The sequence below is a fragment of the Aegilops tauschii genome, chromosome 6 (assembly GCF_002575655.3).
Source record: "Aegilops tauschii subsp. strangulata cultivar AL8/78 chromosome 6, Aet v6.0, whole genome shotgun sequence".
Taxonomy (NCBI): domain Eukaryota; kingdom Viridiplantae; phylum Streptophyta; class Magnoliopsida; order Poales; family Poaceae; genus Aegilops; species Aegilops tauschii.
In genome coordinates this window covers 28,930,013-28,936,541 of record NC_053040.3, presented here as the reverse complement: position 1 = coordinate 28,936,541, position 6,529 = coordinate 28,930,013, and the positions used below count along the sequence as shown (strand labels likewise).

Genomic DNA, 6,529 nt, shown 5'->3' with positions numbered 1-6,529 from the left:
GTAATTTGTTTCTATCGTTGCGTGGTATCGTTTGACTGAACACTTGATTTGGTGGCAGGAGATGAAGGTATCAAATAGACCAATGCTAGAAAATCGAGCGGAAATCACACAACAAAAGAAGAAAGTGCTAGTCCAGAAAGAGAATCAACTAGAACATCAAAAGACAATTGTTGCCCAAAAGACTCCCCAAGTAAAAAACATTCTCGCTCCTAAAGATTATTACTTTAGTTGACATAAATAATGTCATTCTCTAATATTTGGCTTGTTTCAGGTTTCTCAAATGGCATCCTATTGATAATCCCTATGTATGCAGATGGAGGTTGTTCGTAAAGTCTGAAGAAGTAACCATCACAGCTGGTAGCAATCCTCACATCTAGAAGATATTACATCTTAGAATTTTTGAATATATTACACTAAAGTATAATGAACTAGCTCTTGCAAAAATTAGACAAAATTTTCCTGGTTGTTTGGGATGAATGCTAGAGAATGCCAGGGCCAACTATCTGAATAAGCCTAACTGATCCTAGTAGTCCCTTCCTGCCAGCATTTGTTCTGTGGTCCATCTTGTTGAAAATGGAAGCGTATTGAGTCATTTCTGCTAATGGTTTAGTGGTTCTGCATGCCTTCAAAATAGGGTAACTGGTCAGTAGCAAAGAGGGTGGTATTTCTAGTGTCATGTGTATATTCCTTCATTTTTCTCATATCAAATTTAGGACCAAGTTTATCTGAATTAATGTGCTTTTTTAATTCATCGTGTGATGAAGCTGCAATTCTAAGGACAACTACGTACATGCCCCTGCTATTTTGGACTGTCGAAGTTGGGTAGTCCTTGTCAGTGCAACTAATATTTACATTCAGTCCCACTAATTAGTAATTGTTGGGCTGAGTGTGTGTGTGCCGTGTGTGTATGGGTTTGGCCCAAAACCCCACCCTTGTGTGTATATACTCGTACATGTAGGTTGGAGCTAGAAAGAATGAAGAGTTTTTAGTCAGGACAGATAACCATGGATCCTTTTATATTGAGTTCATTTAAAATTACAATCACAGTTCTGATTACAAGGGCCATTCCAGTGAAAAGTAATCATAGCTTGCCATCTTTGCTAATAATAAACATAGCAACTTCAAGTTAGTCATTCTATTGTACTAAATTGGACAAGTAAAACCTGATCGAAGTAGTTAGTGATGATTTCCCAAGTGAAAACCTTAACTATAATCAGCAAGTGGCGTAATTTGTTCTTATGAGTGCATAACACACATTCTATGTGCGAAACTATCATTAGTATTAATGTAGTTGGTTATACATTCTATAATAGCATAATGCATTGGCTTGCGCCAAATCCTTCTGAAATCTTAAGTGTGCTTACTTGTTGAATGCAAAGTACAGGGCGACACAAATGCATCTTTTTAATCTGGATGAGTTGATGTTTCTTTTTCTGCCCATGCAACTTTTATGTTTAGACCTTTGCCAAAGATTCTTTCTTAGGAAGTTTTTTGTATGCCAGCTGTGTGTGTGTACTAGTTTTAAATTCAAGTGCAAACACAGTTGTAGTCTGGGTTACAGAATGGTTTGTAAATCCTGACATTCTCTTGCTTGCAAGTAGTTGTCCACTTCTATTTGTGGAACCTCTCGTATGCTCTAGTTTTTAAATCCTGATTGAAGTAATTGCTTTGCTTACAGTTGTGGATTTGTGGGATGTGTTCCTCCCTTCCAGCTCTGCCTGCCTCTATAAGCTCCGGCCTCTCCCTAGCCGGCGAAGCCCCTTACCCTCCCCAGCCGGCGACGACCACTCATCTCCGACGAGCTGCCGTTGCGTGCCCTCCGCCCCCTGCTTGAGTCAGATCCGGACACCCCGGGCTCGCATCCGGCCTCCACCGCCCACCTGGATCCCTCCTCGTCATAGGACACCAGCAGCAGGCGGTGGTCGAAAACATGCCGAGACCGCCGTCACTGCATCCACGCGTGGAGGTCGCCGTCGCCAGGACACCACCAACCCGAGGAGGAAGAGGTATGGTTCCTCCCCCTGGCTGGCATCGCTTCCCCCTGGACAAAGGCTGCTCAATGCTGGTTGCTGCCTCGACCAGCACCCGCGCTCCGACCACTGCATCGTCCTCTGTCTCGTGGCTCCGACGAGTTGCCTGCCCCGGTGATTTGCCTCCTCTGCATGCGACTTACCTCCTCTCTGATCCGGTGAGGCTGCGCTGGTCCCCATCCCCTGTTTCCATCTCTCCCTCCCTCAGTTGTGTATGCAGTGGTGGCCATTGTGTGAAATAAATTGTAACAGTGGTAGTCCAGTAGAAATTTTGATAAAATTGGAACTTTCATATGCTTATAGAATTTCCTATGAACATTCACAGGGATTTTAGCATGGCTGCTGTTGGCACTTTGTATTGATACTATGTAATTAGTGTATGTATGAAATATATGTTAAAACGACAGGGATTTCTAGCACTTAATGTGAAAAAGAGCACTTTCCTGAATGGTGGTATTTTTGGCGCCTTGTTAGCTAATACTAGCAGTTAGTCGTCTGGCACTTTCATGTATGATCTGGAGCTTTGTTAGTTGTTACTGAAACATGCACTTTTTAATTGATATTAGCTGAACCCCCTAGTAATCTGAACCCTAGCAATCTGAAGATATGTATATGTCTTTTCACTGATATGTTTTTTCCTCTTTGTAATTGATCAACAGGTAGATGCCCATGAGTCTGGCAACAACTTCTGAGAAGGGGACTATGATTCGAGTATATATCGTGGCACAAGCAACTAAGGTGAACATTATTGATCTTTGTTCTACAACCATGATAACTGCTCTCCCATTTTGACTAATCTCATTTTACATTGTTACATCAACAGTCACATAGGTTTCAGTGGGGAGCATATGCATCAACAATTTACTCGCTCTCATTTGGGCTATGCATTGCTCAACCTGATGCTTTTTCTGCCACAAGTTCATCAGGCTCTTTGCACACGTTTTTCCTTGACGCAGCCAGAAATGGAAGGTTGCATTTCCTTCTCAGTTCTAATTCGTCAACCACTTGTGTGGACATATTTTTTATGTGCTTCAGTTTTCAGGAGACAGACGAATAAGTTACAAGGTTCAGTATTGTACATGCCAATTGTCTTTTTTTATTTCAGGTTGGCAACGCCTGCTACAAGGCTAGTGATCTACTCACCTTGTGCAACCATTTTCTTCACTCGTCTTGAAGACCTTATAAGTTCAGTTTTGAATTTATATTGTATTGACCTAGAAAGGCTACAAAGTAAAGATGCTACTTAGGATGATCTTTTCATGTGTACGCAGTGCGTTGCACATATCTTATTTGTGGAAATGATCTGTTACTAGGTTTGTAACATACAAATGTGAAGCATCTATGTTGAACGTTTTATTGTTGGGTATGAATGGATTTCAATGCTAAGTCGAGATATCAGCTCATGTCAGCTGTAATGTAAAAGAAATAAATAGTATCCCCCTTTTTTTTCTGGGAATACATTTAAGGGCAGATAGGCTGCCGGAAGCTGTAAGAATCACCGACAAATTATCTGCCAGGAATACTTAGATCTGTCGGGAAAGATAGTCTGCCGGAGAAGCATCATCTGCCGGGGAAAATAACTATATGCCGGGAATAGAATGTAGATAGAGGGCACATTAGCTGCCGGAAATACTAGTATCTGCCGGGAAAGACATTTCCCGACAGGACTTTCCAGGGCGGTTTGCATCTGCCGGGGAAAGTCTTTCGTGGCAGATTGCATGCCTCATAAAGCGACTTTTACCGGCAGTTTTTCTGCCCTTGACTAAGATGTCATGGTGTAGTGTTGTACGCTGCTGCTAAATGATGAACATATTATAGTGGAAATTTAGTTTGATGCCATCAAATTCATTTATAGTGCCTGTTATTCAGTTATGACTCCTTCACTGAAACTGTAGTGTTAGCTAAAACTGAGATGTAAACTAAAGGAGTTTGTGATTTGCAGAAGCTGTAGCATACTCCAACAAGTGATAAATGCACTCAAAAGTTCACTAAGAAAATGCAGATGCTTCTCACTTGTTACTGAAAGTTTTCTGGAGTAGATCAAATTGCAACAGATTATTTGCAGTAGATCAAACTGCAGTAGATTACTCAATATTCTTGCCATTTGTTGATATGTTATAAATATTGACCATAAATAAGAATGAATATTGACCATTTGTTGCTGCTAGCACATGTTGAAGTGTACCTGATGATGCTTCTGTAGAAAATTCAATCTTCCTCCTCAGGCATGTGTTGTGTGACCTGACAAAATATAAATGTGTTGTGTGCCATGCGTTGGTAATTTAGTAAAGTCAAACAAGCACTGGATTTAGGCATGTTGCTTGCTGAAATTGTAGCAGCAACAACAACTATGGCTGAATGATGAACAGGTTATAGTGGTCAGATTAGTTCAGCAACAACAACTATTTTCAGTTTGTCTTATGGGTCATCTAAAAAAATTAGCTCAACAAGTTGCATCTGGATTTTACGAAGTTGTTTTGGCTTAAGAGGATAAGTTGTTGTATATACTATCATAAAGTTCAGCAAGAATAGGGCATCAACAATGCTACTCTAGTATCTAGTTGGGGAGGGACAAATGGACAGGGCATCACTGTAGATGTACTGCACAACAAACTATTGGTCTTAGGATTAGCACTCCTCATATGAGATGAGAGGATTTTTTTAAATGGCTTCTTGCAGTTTTGAAAATTCAGTTTATTCGGTTACTGAAAATTCAGTTAATTCAGTTAGGCACACAAATTTCAGAACTTTTGTGTGCCCTAGTACTTGGTGTTTGTAGAAAACCAGGAGTGTCAATGTGACTAGAATTCACTTGTTCTTATATGGGTGAAACTTCACTTGTTTTTAGGCTAGTGCAGGGTGTTGCTTTATTCTGTCATCATTTGTAACTATGTCACAAATAAATTGTTCCTTCTTCTGTATTTGACCACTGTTTATTGTGGTTTTGATTTTGTTACAGTGTTCTCAAGTATAACAACATAGTGGGATCATTTGTCAACATAGTGGGATCATTTTGCAGATTCCAGCAAACAACATAGTGGGATCATTTGTCAAGGCCAGCATCAGAGTGCTAATTTACGGGTATAAATAGATAAAAGATTCAGAGAGTAGCTCTTTTCTTACCAGCATCATGAAGGTTGGGAATATCTTTGTAGAAAACAAAAAGATTAGGAAACTGAATCTAAGGACCAGGGCTAAACCTCTGTACCTTACTGTCTTTAACATGGTATAAAATACCTGAACAGAATTTGTGGGGCCCATAAAATTCTGGAAAAATTTAAACTCAAGATTCTGGTGTTTAACCCTGTTGTGTTGCTTCTAGAAATAATATAAAAGCTGTGAAAAAGTAATCTGTGGAGTTGGCACCTTACATAACGTTGTAGATCATTTTACATTGCTGGCTTTAACATGATACCAATTGGCACCTGAACCTTTCTTTTGGAGAGTTCTCTGAACTTCAATGAAGCATAAAGTAGAATGCGAAGCTTGTCTTGAGGCTCATCTTTGAGACAGGTTATCTGTGTCGGTGGCCAGAGCCTTGGAGGTTACTGCTGAGAGCTGTCACAGCAGTGCGTGGCGTCAGTGATGGCCAAGCTGCTAGTTCAACTACTGGCCAACTAGTGGCCCTTCTTATCAAAGTAGTCTTGCCACATGTTCATAGTAATCTCCAACCATATTAGCGGTACTGAATAAAACTTGTCTTGTTTTATGGGAATGGTTGATTTCCTTGATTATACTTACTGGATGGTTTATTTATAGTTCTTAAAATATGAAAATGAAAATTATTTGTATCCCTCGTTGAAGGTATTTGACTCTATAAATCATACAGATGTTGACTCTATAATCATGCTGATACTGATGTTAAAGGTATTTCTAGCAAAACCTTAAATGCTAGATGGATTGATTTTTCTGAGCTATTTGTGCTCCCTGCATCTTTCAGCTCTCATTTTCAGTTGAGTTGTTGAATTATATGCTCTTATTGGACATGTTTTATGTGTTGATCCATCAATTGCTAGTTTGCTGGGTTTTGTCTCCGACCATCGTGTCGTGATGATTTTGCAGGTACCTCGAGAGGCCCTTGAGTTTGCCGGAATGTCGATTAACTTCCGTTCCGGCAAATTCGGGTACTCCATATGTCCTATTTTCAGCGAAGGTCATGCTGAAATTTTCCGTGAATTTTAGCTTGAGTTTGCCAAAAATAGGACATATGGGGTACTTGCGACTAATGCATGGGCTGGGGTATCTTAGTACTTAATTAAGTAGGATCAACTGCCTCCTGTGTTATACATATAGAAGTGTGATATGTTTACTGTCTCTTGGTGTTTGTCCTTAATTAAGTAGGGTATATTATTAGAAGATACCCATATATACCAATCAACCTAGGGTGCCTCGGCATCGATAAACCCTAAATGATCAAAACTTAACTTAGCATTTAGGGTGCCTCGGCGTCGACAAACCCTAAATGATAAAACCTTGGCTTTTAAGGTGCCTCGGTGTCG

General features: G+C 40.1%; 1 long non-coding RNA gene across 1 annotated transcript; it reads left to right on the top strand.

The window, feature by feature from the left end:
* The first annotated feature begins 1,688 nt into the window (after positions 1-1,688).
* On the top strand, positions 1,689-3,480 carry LOC120967313 (uncharacterized). Its single transcript, XR_005761124.3, has 4 exons — positions 1,689-2,188; positions 2,690-2,768; positions 2,854-2,999; positions 3,136-3,480. It is a non-coding gene; the product is annotated as an uncharacterized lncRNA (long non-coding RNA).
* Positions 3,481-6,529: the final 3,049 nt, after the last annotated feature.